This window comes from Mustela putorius, unplaced genomic scaffold (assembly GCF_011764305.1).
Source record: "Mustela putorius furo isolate JIRA1106 unplaced genomic scaffold, ASM1176430v1.1 tig00003871_pilon_pilon_pilon, whole genome shotgun sequence".
Taxonomy (NCBI): domain Eukaryota; kingdom Metazoa; phylum Chordata; class Mammalia; order Carnivora; family Mustelidae; genus Mustela; species Mustela putorius.
The window spans coordinates 9,318,082-9,336,830 of record NW_025422023.1 but is presented as its reverse complement, the minus strand read 5'-3'; the positions used below and the strand labels follow the sequence as shown (position 1 = coordinate 9,336,830).

Sequence of the window (18,749 nt, the reverse complement as noted above, 5' to 3'; positions counted from 1 at the left end):
CTCAGAGTTTTCTTCAGGGGAAATCTTTCTCTGTCACATCAATTTAGCTCTTCCTTTCAAATACAGGAAGGTACGAACATATCAATTTAAGATTATGCTTTTTAGCTATGATGAAGAACAACCAGGAAAAGTTATTTTTATATAAATGCAGAACCTTCCTCTTTCTTCTTCCTTTTAAGATGCAAACAAATACAAATGCATTTGTGCTTCACAGAGCAACCCTGTTTAGAGAAAAAAAACAACCTTGTAAGAGAAAAAAAAAAGCATGGTGAACTGCTACAGGATTAGTCTGCAAAGATCTTCTATCCCTCATATATAAACTGCAAATGTTCAACTCTTTCACCTTACCAGTTTTTAATCTCTGATACAAATTATGAATAGTTTATTTAAAATTATAAACACAAATGATTCTATATCTGTGAACAGGTTTTAAAATACGTCAGTGCAAATTTGTGGAGTCCTATTTCTGCAATGTCTATAGCCTTTCTCTCCTTTTACTGTCATTACTGATAATTCAATCTAACATAACATTGACCATAAGACAGGTTATTATTTGATATTCCTCTAAGGAAAAAAATATTATGGTCAAATAAACTATAATATATTGTAATTTTTTTAAGAGGGGGAAAGGGAAAGAGAGAATCTTAAGCAGTCTCCATACCCAGCACCAAGCCTAACGCAGGGCTTGATCTCATAACCCTGAGATCATAACCTGAGCTGAAATCAAGAGTTGGACGTTTAACCAACTAAGCCATCCAGGTGCCACAATATACTATAACTTTTTTTTTTAAGATTTTATTTACTTATTTGACAGACAGAGATCACAAGTAGGCAGAGAGGCAAGCAGAGAGAGAGGAGGAAGCAGGCTCCTTGCTGAGTAGAGAGCCCAATGCTGGGCTCGATCCCATAATCCTGGGATCATGACTGAGCAGAGGGCAGATGCTTTAACCTACTGAGCCACCCAGGTGCCCCTATACTATAACTTATAAGATGAATTCTGATTTCAGAGAATTTGACTAGCCCCAAACAGAAAAATACTGTCAGAATTAATTAAATATGGTAATAGTGTCACCTTTACACAGTCTCTTAAATGTTTCTCATTTCTTCAATTCACCTTCAAGAATAATCTCCTTAGGACCTGTATATTTTTTATGATCTGTCCAGGCTGATTCTTCCCATATGTATTACATCACTCAGGCTCCCGTGCCCACACTAGTGGAAAGCACATCAGAACATCAGCAGGTGAGAGAAAGGAATGATAGGGTTAATTACTAGCTCTCTCATTTACTTCCCCATTCTGGTTTTGGCAGTACCTGCTTTCTTTTGTGGCCCTCTTTTCTGTGGCTTTTCTTCTGTGGCTCTAGTTTTTATGCAGCTCTAGCAACCATTTTCCTTCCCCTTCCCTTACAAGGGTACTAAAAGATTCCTGCTGTTAGTCTTTCAATACTTACCTATCTCTTCTTGGATGCTACAGTCCTGTACATATTAATAAATAATCCCTCCCTTTTTATTCCCCCAGTTAAAATCTTTGATGGTGATATCTGTTTCCTGCCAGGATCCTGATAAATACAAGTACTAGGAGTGGCCACAGGAAATAGATTCTATGGAACAGATTTTGGAATTGTGTTGCTTTCATAATTAGAGAATACAAGCGACCCCTTGCCAAAAGAAAATAATAGATTGACAATTTATGGCATGCAGAAGCAACATAATGACTCAATTTTTCACCAGGGATAATTTGTCAATGGAGGGGAAAATTTTGGGAGCTCGAGTGCCTATGGAATTTAGTTAATATTGTGGCAACAGGAATTACAGGGATGGGGTGATTGGTGTATAATGGTTTCTCTGACTGTCCCAGAGAATGCATATACACAGACAGGGTTACAGCTCCAGTAGCAGGCAACTCCCCATCCCCAAGATTCTTAAGCCAATGTGAGGACACTGTTTAAAAAAGTGTGGAATCATAAGACTCAAGAGAGACTGGGGACAGAGATGAGGCTGAGAACTTTAAATTCCCTAGCATCTCTGGATCATTTTTAACCGAGGGAACGTGTGTTCCCTTTAAAAACAAACAAAAACAAACAAAAAAAGTTTTAAGAATTTTATCTAAGGCAACTGCCTCACAAATGATGTCAACTTTTCTCAGCATCTATGCCAATACCCCTCCTTGACTGCCCATAAGGTCAGTAACTAGCGTTAGATCCCATAAGTAAAAGGAATTTTAGAAAAACCATTTCACACACAAAAATTATTATATAATTCTGCCAATATGTATCAGCATTAGTCTGGAAATAATGTATGGAATAGATTTTAAGAGTTATTAGACCAAGGATGGCAAAAGGGAAGACATAACCTGATTAAATCCATCAATATGGCTGTAGTCCTACAAGATTCAGAACTTAATGTGTTAACTCAAGTGCCTGGGGGTGGGGAGGCACTTGCAGCCTATTAGAATGGATAATTAAAATCTGGACTCCATCACTATGGAGTCAATGTGATTACATTGCCAGACTTGCCTTCTACGATGGAGAAAAGGGGTCAGCAAGCATTTTTTTTTTTTTTTAATAAACACTCAGACAGTAAATACTTCAGGCTTTGTGGTGAAATAAGATACTTTCTTCTTCTTTTTCTCTCTACCCTATGCTTTACCTCATTTTCTTTCTTTCTTTCTTTCTAAATAACCCTTTAAAAGTATAAAAACTATGCTTAGCTGACAAACTATTCACAAATAGGTCACCAGCTAGATTTTGCATATTGGTTATAGGTTGGTGATCCTTGCTCTAGAGTATTCTGACATTCTCTCTACTAAGCATTAAGAAATTCAATCATGAAAAGCTCTGTGATATACGTCCTGTGTAGCCTGGACACAGTGATAACAACTGGATCTTCAAATTGAACTTTTTATGTCAATGAGGCATAATGAAGTCTGGATTGGTAGAGAAGTCTAAATGGTAGCACTTAATCATTAGAGGCAATTTAACTAATCTACATATTTTTTCAGGGATCTGCTGTGGTAACCTACTGAGCTGAAGGTCCTTGTATAGCCTATGAACCCTTAGTTTTACCTTAATAAACAAAACAATTCTAGAATTAGGTGCAAAAAATGACTTAAGTTGAAGTAAGTGGAGATTCACAGGCCTCTATCTGGTTTATAGACTCAGAGCCCTTTGGCTGAGGAAAAGTCAAATCCCCTTGAAAAATGATTCCTCTATCTAAAGAAGCTTCTAAATGTATATACAATGAATCTTCCTCTAAGCATTTCCCCAGAGGCCTGCAGCTATGTACACTGGGAACAAAGAATGCCCATATATCCTAATGTTTATTAGTTACTGATCTCCATTGACACAGATTCCTGAAGACCCAAAATGTCAGCATGGTACCCTAGTAAGAACAGGAACTTACGAAAGTCAGGTGTAATGACAAATGACATCTTGCCTTGGGTATATTTAACAAAAGTTTCAGTGGCCCACAGAGATATCTTAGGGTAACATATAATGGCTATACACATAAATAGCAAATGCCAGAATCCTTACAGAGAAAGATATTATAGTAGGAAAGGGAATATATGTCTAGAATTGTCTAACTCCTTCAGCCTACCACCCACCATCAAAAACATAAACTAAAGCAAATACTATATTCCTGGTATAACTGTAAAGACTGGCACCACAAAGAAAGATGTGAAAGATGTAATAGTGATTATATCTTCACATTTTTACAAACATAACTAGGTGTTGATATCGACTTCTGTTCTACACATATCTTTACTGGAACAAATTAACCAGCTTACAGAAACTATATACAGATATTGACCTGGTAAATACTTTCCTTGAAATTGCAATCAATAAAGATAATAAGCAGTTTGCATTCACCTGTCACGGACAGGAGCACCTGTCACTGACCTCAAGGCTATGCTCGCTGTCATAATACAGTCTGCAAAAAATACTGATACTGTAAAGAAATAGGTATGAAGTATATGTATAGCCTATGAACCCTTAGGTAACATACAATAAGGTATGTTACCATAATGTATAATATATAATGGGTGACATTATTCTAATTAAACTTGCTCATAAAGAAAGAGCTAATGTCCTTGAAGCTTTAATATGACACTTATGTACCAGAGTGTGAGGTTTATCACCATGCTAAAGGTCACTATCCTGCAACATTGGCAAACTTTCTACACATCCAATGGTTTAAGGCATATCAGGATACCACTGCATATTGAAAAATAAGTTACTGCATTTCACCACTGGATGGACCTTTTTGCATTTTGGAAGGCAGCTATGCTCACCACTATACCACCAACGCCCTTTTTGCATTTTGAAGGAAGCATACATACCTGGTCAGTATCCTGACCATTTACCAGGTAGCCAATAAGGATACCAGCTCTGAGTGGGGCCAGATTAAGTTCTGCTACAAGACCAGGTTGCAGTGCAGACTTCCCTGCCATTTAGGCTTTATAATAATGCTATCTCATACTTCTGACAACTCTCAATAAGAAAATCCACAACTCATACCCCTAATGTTTTGGAGAAAGACCATGCTTTATTCTTCTAACGACACTTTTCTATCTGAAAATTAACTTGTGAGTATACTTGAGTCCAGACAGACATTAAGGTTTGCCTATAGGACACTAAGTGTTTATGAAGCTTAACTGGTCATTCATAAACTCCATGTTATATGACCCACCAAATGATACATTTGGTTGTGAGTAACCATATTCCATTAGGAAACTAAAATGATAAATATACAACCAGACCCATATAGTTGTCTGGGCTTAAATTCACATGGATTACGTACACTGGCTTGGGTATCAAGCCATAATGCAGGCAATATTCTTGAACAAATGAAATAAACTGCACTCCCTTCCTTAAGGTTTCCAATGGATAAAAGCATATGATCAGTTATTAGACTATAAAGAGAGAATTATCTTTAGATACATTGGCAAATGTAAATTTGCTGTCCTAGTTCTGAGCAAGAGAAAATTATATTGGTATTCCCTTGTTTCTTTGCTCTCCCTCACTCCCCATTTTAACCTCTTCTTTCCGGAGCACAAAATGATGGCGGTGGTGGGGGGGAAAAGTATAGCCAGCCATGGCTTTAAAACAATGACCAAACAGCTTGCTTTTCTTCCTGAATTCTTTTCATGGACTTTAGGGGAGATTTAATTGCGCAAATGAATGCTCTTCGGTTCCTGTTTCTGAAGTATATAAAACAAGGACATGACAAATACACTCCATATTCTCAAACTCTAATGAAATCTTCCAATGTAATTACACAAGCAAATATCTGATTATCATTTAGACACAAATGTCTTTCAATAGTTTTGTTATGTGCAGAATTACATATGATGTCATAATATGAGAATATAACTGAGTAAGAACACACCTTTAGCAAAACCCTCTGTAGGAAGTTTATCTCACAACCTACTATGGGGATTCTAAAATATCTCAGAAATGTCTATATACTAGAAATAAGTACATACTGGAAGGAAGAATAGGATGATTAGCTACTTCTTTGTTGAAAGTTATATCAGCAAGCATGTAAACCCCCACCCCTTCCTGATGTCTGAATCTTCTGCAGCCATTCTTGACTAAAAGGGAAACAGCAAACTAGCAAAGTGTGTCTCCTACCACTCCCAGAAGCAACCCAAAGCCTCCTGGGGCTTATGCTCTTGGTAAACATGACTTCTGGTTAGAGCTCACACAACAGCAACGGATCAAAACCCTAAGCACCTCTAGAAAAGTCCTCAACCCTGTTATGTATTTGATAAAAGCTACACTGCTCTATTGTGACCCCATTCTCTCCTCATAATTTGGTCAAGGCATTACTTGCACCAGAACCACTTTGGGAACTTGGAAAGAACTGGGATTGGGACCTAGAATTAGGATCGGGACTTGGAAAGAATTGAGATCAGGGTTATCATCCATCATAATGAAGCACCCAGAGCAATCCTGGTAATTCTTTAGTCCACTCAAGTTTGAGAATTACTGTAGTCTCTTTTTCTTATATAGACAGTACTTCTAGTAGTATATTTGATGATTACAGTTGCAATTATTATCTCTCAAGTTTTTCTGATATATAAAAATATAAAGATTTTGGTCTTTTTTAATAAGAAAAAAATCCAAATGGCTCACGTTGTTTACTAAGGAATGAATGCATGCATATGTATTATTTAATTACTAAAATCATTAACTTGCTCAAAATCTGCCTTATTTCACCAAGGGGATTTTGTTAGTCATATATGGCCAAATTGTTCTAAAAAAAGAACACAATATTTGAAATTATATATTTAAAATTTAGGTTGTAATTCTAAAGTGAATATTTTGTTTATGATGTTTATCCAAAACTATATGAAGTAATATAGATGGGGAGGAATTTATACTGTATGTGGTTAAGTAAAAGCAATTTTAAAACTATTCCACTTCATACCAACTTTTATAAAAATTGCTGTTTTACTATTATTAATTATCATGCTCCAGGTGCCTTATTAGGAAAATGAACAGCCCAGAAGTCAGGCACTAACCTGGTTATAAATACCAAAGATAAAAAAAAAAAAAACAGTTCAATTACTTTATCTATGGCTAATATTCTGCACAAGATTAAATACTAGATAGAATACTAAATTTTATTCTGAACTGAAATAATGAAGCATAAAGAATTCTTGATGGGGTTATTTTCATTAATATTTGACATTTGGAAATGTATAATATAATAAAATCTATGCATGAATTCTTTTAAAAATGTGAACTTTCTGACAAAGAAGTAGAATTTTAGGTTACAAAGAAACAAAAAGAATTTTTACAATTATTTCTACATTTCTTCCCTCCTATTAAAATAGATAAGGAGAAGCTCTACACCATGTAAAGTTTTAAAGATAGAGCTATCAAGGATATATGAAAATAAATGCTTTAAATTATTCTTAATTTTTGTAATTCATCTTATTTATTGAATCTGATTGCTTAGTTACTTACATTTAAACATAATGTAGAGAAATAGTTATCCAAATACTGAATTTCCCCTTATACTTTTTTCTGAGGCATAAAAATAAGATACTCTTCATATTTAAAAGTTGAGGAATTCTTATATTTTAATGTGGTTTGCAATTGCAAGTTGAAAATTAGCAACAGACTTGAAAATACATAGAGAGATGAATGATACAGTTCATTCATTGGAAATTATTAACAGTTCCAAACAGTCATATTTAACACATATTTGTTCCTACCTTCTGGATCTTGACCCTCACTGCTCTACAGTATTTTTGTTTTAATTTCTTTTTTTAAATGTTTTATTTTAATTCCATTTAGTTAACATATAGTGTGATACTAGTTTCAAGTGTACTATACAGTGATTCAATAATTCCATACATTACCTGGTGCTCATTATGACAAGTGCCCTCCTCAATCCCCATCACCTATTTAAAATGTTCTAACATTTTATAGTCTCACTCATTGCTTGCATTTTCAGATCCAGCATTTTGACATTTAGCAGGATATTTTCCATAATCATCCATAAGTATAACGTTGACAACAATACCTCAATATCAATTTCATAATCATTTATACCTTTTCATATATTTACTTAATAACCACTTAATGATTATTATTCAAAACAACTGTTCAGACTTTAAGAGATATAAAGATTGTGAAGGACAATTCCTGCCCTTAAAGGAATTTACATATTAGAAAAAGGAATGGATTTTTAGAAATTACCTCAATACGAGGTAGTTTATTGTAATATTGCATTAAGACCTGTAATTGAAGAATCTTCTGATTTTATTTATCCTAGGGTTAATGTAAAAGTATTATCTTGGAAAGAAAGTATCAGTAAGTCCTTCAATATCACAAAATGCAGAATTGAACTACTTAACAAATTTAAAAGATTTAAATTTTACAAAATGTCTCTTTTGACATAAAAGAATGAAAATGTATCATGAATCAATGTGCAAATCAGATTGAAGATTTCAAAACGATATATACAATGTGAACTCTTTATGAATGCACATACAAACTCATTAATTCAAGATAAATATTAACAACACTTATTTCTGAGGAGAAGACTGTGGTATATTATAATTTTATTCTGATATTTTCCATTTTTAAAATGTTTACAATGCATATATATAATACTTTTATAAGAAAATTCCCTTAAAGATTTTATCACATATGGTTCTATTCATGCCTAACCAGTCTGGCTCCAACCAAATTTTTATCACTAGGAGAAAACAGTTTCAAAATAATTCTCTACCAGGGTTAAAAATGGTTCACATTCAGAGTAAACAGAGTAGAACTATAATACAATATTAGTGACCTTTTATGAAAAGTGCACATCTAAATCCGTTATCTCTCAGAGTATCTTTGTCCTTCGAAGGGCTGGGACAGAAAACCTTTATGTAGTGGAAGCAGATGGCATCTAGCACTAAACCTAGAAGTTTAGCTAGATGTATCAGAACAGTCCTCACTCCTCAACCTGATTAAGTTGTTTCAGTTTCTTAACCTGAAAAAATGGGGATACTAATCCGTAATTCCTAGAAAGAAAATCTGAAGCCTGTGTATCAGAATAGGTCATGGCATTCAGCACTCACTGATAAGCGTAGCAGGGATTATAACAATGATGATGATAATTACAATAAAGACTGACTAAATGTAGCTAGTTCTTAATATGTGCCAATGACTGTTTTGGTGTTTATAAGAATTAACTTCTTTTAACCTCATAAGAAGAACCCTGTGAGCATATGCTCTTCCTATCCCATTTTGCACTTGTGGTACCTGAGGCACTGAGAAAGTAGGTACTTTATGAAGCTCACAGATCTGTACTAGTAAGAACTGTGATAGCAACAGCAGCCAGTAGCATTAATGATAAGGATTATTAAACGGATTAAAAACTCCAAACGTGAACAAACAATAATGGGACTTCCTTTTTTATTTCACTATTAAAACAACAGTGAATTCCAGAGAGAGGTTCCAATAATGAATAAGGATATATCTTGCCAAAGATAACCACCTAATGGTATTATTGATATGCTGTTTACATTTTATAAAAGTTTATTTCCTCATGGTTATAATCCAGTGTTTTAATTAGACTGATGGTGTGTGAAGTCTGATAGATATGACCTGATCTGTGATATTCATGCTACTCTTTGTCCTTGTGGTATCCACATGTTTAAAAAATCTGCATTCATTTCCTATTGCTGCCATGTAAGATCACCATAAACTTGTGGCATAAAGTAATACAAATTTATTATCTGACAGTTTTGAAGGTTAGAAGTCTGAAACAGGTCCCAGTAAGCTAAAATCAAAACATTGGCAAGGCTACGTTCCTCTGGAGGCATTAGGAAAGAATCTATTTATTTGCATTTTCTAGAAGTCATCCACAGCTCCTGGCTCATGGCCCCATTCCATCTTCAAGCCAGCAAAATTGGGCTGAGTCCTTCTCATGCTGCTGCCCTGTCTCTGGTTCCCCTCTAATGCCTCTCTCTTTATCTTATAAGGACCTTTGTGATTACGTTGGGTCCAGTTGGATAGTCCATGATCATCTCTCCATCTCAAGGTAAATTGATATAGCAATCTTAATTCCAGCTGTAACCTTTGCCATGTAGCCTAACGTATTCACAGCTCCAGGGATTAAGATGTAGACACTTTAGGGGAGCCATTATTCTGTCTATCAAACATCTGAACACTACTTCAGCTCTAGGTCCTTTGCTAAAGACTTTTAGAAAAAGTTACTTTTCTAGGCCTTTCCTAAAGCCTTCTGAAGTAGAACAGATACATATGCAATATACTTTCTGCTTTCCTCACAGAGTGTTTGCAGGATGACCCTGATTAAATAGTTTAAATGATCATTGTTTAGATTTCTCACTGAGTCAAAGTAAATGATACATTAGGAGAATTTTCTAAAAGTCAATTAGTAGGGTTTGAAAATTCCTTTAAGGTCGCAAAGCATTAGGCAGACACAAATTATTAGCCTTCCACTTTTAGAGTACTCTTCATTGTAGCCATTTAGCAATATATTTTAATCACATCTCTATTCCAGCCTTGATGATTTTAAATATCCAGTGACCTTCATTAAAGACATTGTTTTTCTAGCATTATGTTGTAGATATTTCAGTTCCTGTTATTTCATTAACCTCTAAGGACCCTGAAAGCAGCAAAACTTTCTAAAAGTTTACAATTATTAGTTAGAAACTGTGGTTGCTTATTCTATCCCTTGCAAAGAATGTTTCAATGTTGGCCTATTAATGGGTAACAATATCATCTTTTATGTTACTTATTTTCTATTAAAATGACTTTCTATATACATGACTACTTCACTGAAATGGAAATGTCCACATGGGAGGAATGCTTTTCTAACATGAGTGTACATGTGTGTTTTTGTGAGACTAAAATGAGATTATTTCAGAGAGTTATAGAGTGGCTAGGAGGTCAGGCTTTGGAATCAGGCTGTCTTGGAATCCTAATTCAGCCAGCTTCAAGCAAATAATTAACCTCTCTGAGCTTGGATTCCCCCATTTATAATGAACAGATAATATCACCTATGAAATCTGTTGTTGTGAGAAATAAATGAGATAAACTATGTAGAGAATTTATCATCGTTCCTGACACCTGTAAGTGCTAAATAAAACTTCATTTCAACCTTCTGTAAGGTGAACTTGGCCTTTGGAGGACAGCATTAGCCAGCGGGTGGGATGCCAACTCCCAGAAACATAGTGACAGCAAATCCGAGAAAGTCATTCCCTTCAGAATATTTCTTCAACTTTGATTTGGTAAAGGATAGTGTCTTAGATTGAAGCTCCTGTGACTTCATGAACTCTAACACTATCAAACAGAGGTGGATCTATGTGCCCAGAACCTGTCCTAACCTATAATTTTTCAACATTATTTTATTTTCAATCTGTTTATTTGTATGGCCACCTTCTCTTTAGGGTGAGTGGTAATGATTTTTCATTTATGGTAGTGATGTAAATGTTCCTTTAAAATATGTTTAAGCTAAAAAAAAATATTAAAGAATTTTTTTCTTAAACAAGAGGGTACAATAGCCAAAAATTTGAGGAAGGTTTTGTGAAAATGACTGAAATTTGCAAAATGCTGTCCCAGGGGACTACACTCATGACCGCCTTCTGAAATGAGTAGTGACTTTCTGGAACAGAAGTTATGCATCAAGAGTCACCCCCAGTAGTCACAGTGAACACTCTTAGCTGTAGCTCACCCTGCTAACTAGTTTTCATAACCAAATTATTCAGATCTCAGCAGTGAAGGTTTTTGAGTCATCTGATGTTCAATCAGAATGTAGGTAAAAAGAAATAGTTCCATTCAGCTTTTCCCATCCTTATTTCACTTAAGTGTAGTCTCCGAGGGCTGAAGCCACCTTTTTATGTGTTTCTTGAACCTAGCACAGATCAAGAATAAATGTTTGAACAGTGAATGAATAAAGGATAATTACTCCTGCATAGACAATAAAGGCATTAGTCCACTCTTTCTTGATGGATATCCTCAATCCCAAATGCCTAGAGAAAGCAATTTTAATTTCTGCAGTGGTTTTCTCCTAAAATAAGAGATATTAATTGAATTAGTATTATGAGCCAATCATTCTTATGAAGAATTAATGTGATCATCAATATAAATAATGTCTCCTGGGCATCAGAGAGTCATATCATTCATTAGTGACAGAGCCACTACTTGATCCATTGTGTGTTGGGTTTTCTTTTGTTGCTTGTTCGTTTGTTTTAGATTTTTGTTTATTGAAGAGACAGAGTAGGAGCGGGGGACGGTGCAGAAGGAGAGGGAGAAGCAGACTCCCTGCTGAGCAGGGAGTCTAATGTGGGGCTAGATCCCAGGACCCTGAGATCAGACTTTCCCAGGACCCTGAGATCACACTTGAGCCCAAGGCAGGTGGTTAACTGACTGAGCACCCGGGCACCCAATCCTATGCTTTTTTTTACTTCAAATCCAGCACAGTGAAAAAGTATTTCCTATATCATTAAAAATTATTCACGCTTTCCTTTAGGTTAGTAATGGTTTTGTATGGAGGATGATCTTTATCCAATAAATTTTTGTGGATTTTCTTTTCTTTTTAAACACTGTACAATAGATTTATATGAAGAGAGCAAAACTGAAATATTTATGAATAACAGGACACCAAACTGCTATACAAATGTAACTTTTAAGTGCATAAACGAATATTACATATATTAACACTGCAAAGCTGAACAAGTAAAATTGTTAAAAGTAAACATAGAAAAATAAAAAGTACAAGTATATATACCATGTCTTTTCCTATTTTTTAGCCATTGTACATATTTTCAATTATGTGCAAGTATTATTCTAGAAAAAAGAACAATAAAAAAATTTCATCTTCTAGACACACAAGAAGGGTATTAAATTTTATTTGCTTTTAGACACTGATCAGATTTTTTTCTATTTGCCCCAGAATATATTTTAAATATAAGCTAAATATTATAAGTTATAAACATTTCAATAAAAATAAATTAGTTGTTATCAGGTTAAAAGTTAATTTAATATTGGAAAATGCCCTAAAATTATCTTTATGTAAAAGGTTTTGTGAATTTTTAATTTTTTTTCATAATTAAAGAAAGCCCTTCTGCAAACTGATTTGAAAAGGAAAGTTGAAACCAGGGTTGTTATCTATAGCTAGATTTATAACTCAGAAGTGGGGAATTCAGAAATGGCTATAACTTCATTTATCCTTTCCATTAACTTAATTTGGTGACTTTACTGTCACTCTTGTGTTACCAGCAAATCAGCAAGCATCTACTAATGTGCTTACCTCTGCTAAGCAGATGTCAGATGCTACTCCCTCCTTTCAAGAGCATCCAATCTATGTGAGTAATAAAAGCCATTGTCTTATTAGTGTTGTTTACATGCACTGTTTGTCAATCTCCAAGACATAAAATTCTCAGCTTAAACTATTTGCATTTATATCAGTTATTATTGTTTCCATCAGAAAAATATTTCAGCAGTAATTTACTTGTGTGACTCCTAATAACCTATGCTGGCTTCAAAGGTGTGTTCCACTTACAAATATTTCTAACATGTAAACTATCTGGCTATAACCAGATAGTCAACTTAATCTTGATCTTAACTTTGGAATGTTCTGATGAATAAAATCCCAATATTTGAACAACGTGAGGCTACTTACACGGCTTACATGATTATTGACATAGTGACTGGTTTATGTAGTCTGACATGTGAAAATATCTGTAAAATCAGTTGCTCGGTTGAGACACATACATACTATTCAAATACCAATTGCATAAGCACACACACTCCAAAATACTCTTATATTTAGAATATGGTATGCATGTTCCCAGTCTTTTTTTTAAGGTTTTACTTATTTATTTGAGAGAGAGAGGGTGCCTGAGTGGGGCTTGGGCAGAGAGAGAAGTAGAATCTTCAATGAGCAGGGAGCCCGAAGGAGGGCTGGATTCCAGGACCTCGGAATCATGACCCGAGCTAAAGGCAGACACTTAACTGACTGAGCCATCCAGGTGCCCCACACATACCCAGTCTTATTGCATTCATACAACTTTACTTTTCTTAACAGATGATCCCCTTCTAATTTTCCTCCCATTTTCTCTGGCGCATCTCACAATCAAAGTCCTCATTTGAATAGTAAGAATTAATCATAAGGGAATTAAAGAAACGGCCAAATCTTGTGTGCCCTACACAGCCTGTTAATATCATTTTGCCTACTCTATATCTTCTTCTGTTTCTATTCCTAATATAGATATAGCCCTTATATAGCCCATCTCCCTCTCACTCAAAAGGTGGCCAGAGCACTGAGGAAAATATGGTTAAAAGCAGTGTAACCGACCTCTGGTTTGAAAGAACCATCCTCTCAAGAACTATTTGCCATTTAACAGGGATAAAAACTTGGTGCAAAAAAAACCCTTTCTCTCTACCAGTGTTAAGATGACAATGCATTCCATGATTAAATACATTTGTGAGACAATGGACTAGAGAAAATTGAAGATACATTGTTAGTTGCAGAATTTCTCAGACCACTGGAATGTCCCAGTATGCACATTCAAAACTGATTTTATAGAACAATTTTTCCAAGGAACATTTATGCTACATAATACCGTTCATGCAGCACAGTACTAAAGCAAGCAAGCCCTGGGACTATGAGCTCAGGTTTTTCAGGTATTGGCCACCAGACAAAAGAAGTTATGAGTCAGCGTTCATAATGTCCCATGAGTCCACCCATTTGACTCACCTAGAAACAGACATGATAACTATCAATCGCAGAGCACCTACTATGTTGCAAGTCTTACCAAATGCTCTTTTCATCATGAGGTACAAAGAGGTCTTGTAACAGAATTACCTAAAGAATGAGGAGCCTAGATTTTTATATGTACCAGATGAGAAAATTATTCTAAGGAGTCATAAAGTAATTAAATATTTGAAAATAATATCATAAAATATGAACATACTTTTTAAATGAATCTTCTGTATTTTTCTAAGGAGAAGCAGAGATGAAGTATGTGTTAATTGCTAACTTCTCAGCAGACTGGTCCTCACAAGAGAATAGAAAAGCCCTCTCTTTCTTTCCATAATTACTAGTACTTTCTAATTACTCATAGGTTACTTAGAACTATTTGCTTAGATGGACATTTCTATTATTCTCCTGACCCTCAAAGATCTAGGTGTAAGTCTATACAATGACTATACAATGACTTACACTCTTTGGGGAACAAACTGTTTAGAACTGTTTGTTCTTTGAGGAACAAACTGTTTAGACATAATTAAAGCAATTCTGAAAATATCACTACAGCTTTATCTATACAACTGTATCAACTTATTTTTACCTATATGAGGATATTAGAAATGCCTTCATCACAAAAATTAAAAGACTCTGAATCAACTCTACTATGACCCAGTTTCCATGTGTGTTGTTTTCTTCTTTGGTGGTGGGGGGGGTGGCCGAAGGGATGGAAGATAATATACGGATAATATATAAATCTTCAAGAATAAAGAAAATTTAAAAATCACATTTTTATTTTAAAATAATATGATATAAAAACAGAATTCTCAAAATGGGATAAGTGTTCTTTATCCACTAACTATTTTCCCTGAAGACAATATACAATTTCACATATAAAATCATATAATTTTTTTCATAGCAGATCATGGGTTTCAATAAGTCCAATCTGTAGGGAATACCCAGAGAAGCACATCTGAGATATTCCTGTGTTTAATATAGCAATCAGAAAAATTGAACAGGACAACTGAAAGAACATTTATATGAGGCTCTCCATCTTGAGATTCATAAGTATGTGACACCAGAAGTGCTAAGAAAGAGCCATGTAAACACATTCCTTCTAATAAAGTGAAATTTGAATACTACCTCATGCTGAAAAGTAATAACATTTGCCATTTGCTAAGCACCTGCTCTGAATGCTCTAGGCACTTTACAAATAGAATTACATTTAATTATATCAAAAATAGGTGTGCTACCTATTTCAGATATAAAGAAATTGGATTTTACAGGAGTAATTTGCTCAAAGTCACAGAATAAGTGACAGTTCCCATATTTGAATTGATATAGCTAGACAGAGATATTGTATAGGCAATCAATCAACAAAGGTGGCCATATTTAGTTGTCTTTAAAATAATATTTAATATCAATGTCAAATTGGAAAAATGTTAGGAAAACAGGTGAGAGATTAGTTTGACTGCTCTGTAATATAAATAAAAACCTTGATATATTTTAAGCTGCAATTCTATATGCATATCCAAAGATCTACCTTAAATTTCTATTAAAAAGGCATTGCATGCTTTTTTTTAATTGTAATATCTTACACAATTTATAACTAACCAATAAAACATTAGCTACTTCTATATAAAGGTCACAATTAATGATTTAAAGAATTTTAAAGAATTTTGTGAGAAAATTGACTTACATGGGAGGACATTTTAAACATAGAAAGCAATACTTTGTCACATTTGTTCACAGAACCACAACAGGAAAAGTTCAACTTTCATGTGGTTATAACATGAATGAGTGGAAAGTTCCCAACTTTATCATTTGACTTAAGTAAGCCAAGTTATTGTATATTTCTTTTGAAACCTAGGATCTTTCATATGCAGAATTTTCTACACCAATTAATCCAATAGAAGATTTAGTAACATTTAAAGTTGATTCTCCTCAAATTAGTATATAAATATTATACCATTCCAATGGAATGAAAGGCATCTATTTTTGTTGGTGCAGATCCAGCAAATAGGAGATGGCTCATGAGCCAGAAATTCTTGGGATCCTGGCCTAGTCTGTTCCAGGTGCTAACAAGCAGGTTCAGTGCCTTCTGATTCCCCAGCTTCCTGATAGTAATAAATTAGCAGATCCCCCTGGCCGATTATGAAAACTGGTTCCTGTAGCTTTGTTAGCATAATGATTCCTGATGAGCAAGACTAGAGATTGCTCCCAAACCCCCAACATCGTTATATAAAAACTCAACTTCCTATATTAAACTTCTTTCTGTTTAAAACGGTGAGATTGCTTTCATTAAATGTCTCTAAATCAAGTGTTAAACAATATTCCAATTGTTTCATGGAAGGAGAAGTAGATAAAATAATCTCTAAATGGAAGTGGAAGAATGGAAGAATATCTAATAAGAAACAAGAAAACTATGGAAAAGAAGATCTCTTAGGAGTACTTTCCTTACCAGATACTGGCTTTGAAATAAACAAATACAACTGGAACAGAATAGAGAAATCAGAATTCATATTCTAAGATATGTAAGACTTTATTATATGGCAAAGGTGGTATAGCCAACACTTGATCAACGCAGGGGTTAGAGGCACCAGCCTCCCATGTGGTTGAAAATACTGCGTCTAACTTGTGATTCCTCAAAAACTTAACTACCAATAGCCTACTATTGACCAGAGGCCTTATCAATAACATAGTCAATTAACACAGTTTGTATGCTATATGTATTATATACTATATTCTTACAATAAAATAAGCTGTAGAAAAAGAAAATGTCAAGAAAATCATATCAAAGAGAAAATACATTTACAGTATGATACTGTATCAAAAACAAAACATGTATATGTGAACCTGCACAGTTCAAATTAATGTTAAGGATCAACTGTATTTTAACTTACTGGGAAAAGCATGATTCATTTAATAAATGCTGATTTCTCAAGTGCTGCCCTTATTTTGAAAAACTTAATCCCCCAGGGGTACTGAGAGAATAGCTAGTAAGCTATGCTACTTTTATACCTCCACTTCTGCTTTTACCAAGATAAATGTCATAGGCATTCTCTCACTCTGTATGCCCCAATTTAAATACATTTTTAAAATTCCCCCCAAACAGCACACCACCAATTTTATAAAAACATCTTATTAAAAACATTTAAAAATAGTTATAATTTTATAATTAATACAGCTTTATAACTACATAATTCAAAATTCTAAACTTAACACTGATTAACTCTTAGAATATTAAACTTTGAATTATTTCCTCACCAACTCTAGGGTCTTTAAGTTTAGAGACAAAAATAACTGCATGAATTTTCTTCAAATTTCAGTACCAAAGCAAGATAATTCCAAATATTCTTATCAGGAGGATTATTAGACTTATAAGACATTCTATTCTCAGTGCATAAAAGATATAACTTTGATTAACTTTGGATGGAAGATGCATAGCAGACATCATTTTAACAATAACAACAACTTTCTAAAAGAAAAGAAGTTTACAGAAACAGGAGAGGTAGTATTGGAGAAATAAAACAGGAAAAGTTCAAATTTCAAGGCATTCTAGTCCAAAATCTTTTCCTCCAAATAAAGAGAACTCGTTCAAACTTGTTCACCTAAAAAGAAGGCAATTGTAAGGATACTACAGGCATTTTATGGAGACCAGATCAGAAGTACAAGTGCAGCTAGGTCTTACATGAGCTAGAAATGGAAAGTCAGAAACTAAGACTATCTCTCCTGCTTTCAGTCCTCAATTCCCTCAACTCATCTTTCTAATCATCCATTGTGGACGAGAGTCAACTGACGGTCATCCTTTATTGTGTGTCATCAAACAGTACCCTTCCACTGACAGAAGTCTCATTCTCTTTTTTGAAAGGAAAGGTTTGTTGAGTCCAACAAATCTGCAAAAGCCAGACAAAGCACATCATTGGCTAGTAAGCAAAAGCAGCAAGCTGCCTCTGAAGTTAGTGTCTCTTCTTGACCCAAGTGACTGTTTCCAAGAATCTGAATGATACATGGTTTTACCCATTTAACATGGGTACAGATGGACAGAGCATGATAAAAAGGGGTCTCTGGTCTATAAAGAAGTGCCTGGAGTAGTGAAAGTTCTAAAGTTTTATTGAAAAGTGATGACAAAATTAAGTACCTCATTAACTGAACTGAAGTGAAGGTAGAATTTTGCTTCAATTTTATCTCACTGACTTCCTCATTAGTGACCCAGTAGTTCACTAATTGTACTAAAATGCAGTTGTCTCCTGAGATTTTATATCAGTCTATTAAATCGAAATAAAATGCAATCAACCAATGAGGAAAGTGGTTAAATCTTAGGAATTCTTCACACAGTCCCAAGAAATACTCTACAGTTTGTCATTCTAGTAACGTGATTTCACAGAATCATACCACTTTGATATTGTAGGTTTCTTCCCCACATCTCTGATGTGGGTGTTTCTCTACTCTCTACACCCTCCAAAAAAGATATGATGACTTAGACGTTACAACTTTAATAGTTTAGAAAAGCTGTTGTAGGAAATGAA

The 18,749-nt window shown here is 34.5% G+C and overlaps 1 protein-coding gene across 7 annotated transcripts in view; it reads right to left on the bottom strand.

Annotated features, from left to right (window-relative positions):
* The window catches only part of BANK1 (B cell scaffold protein with ankyrin repeats 1), a 305,691-nt gene that overhangs the window by 281,962 nt on the left and 4,980 nt on the right, over positions 1–18,749 (bottom strand). The window contains exon 1 of one of the 7 annotated variants that reach the window (XM_013054045.2): positions 12,784–12,805. The exons of the other annotated variants lie outside the window; for them this stretch is intronic. The gene's annotated coding sequence lies outside the window, so the exon portion shown is untranslated. Of the gene's footprint in view, positions 1–12,783; positions 12,806–18,749 lie in introns of those variants that run through there. 7 annotated transcript variants of the gene reach the window in all.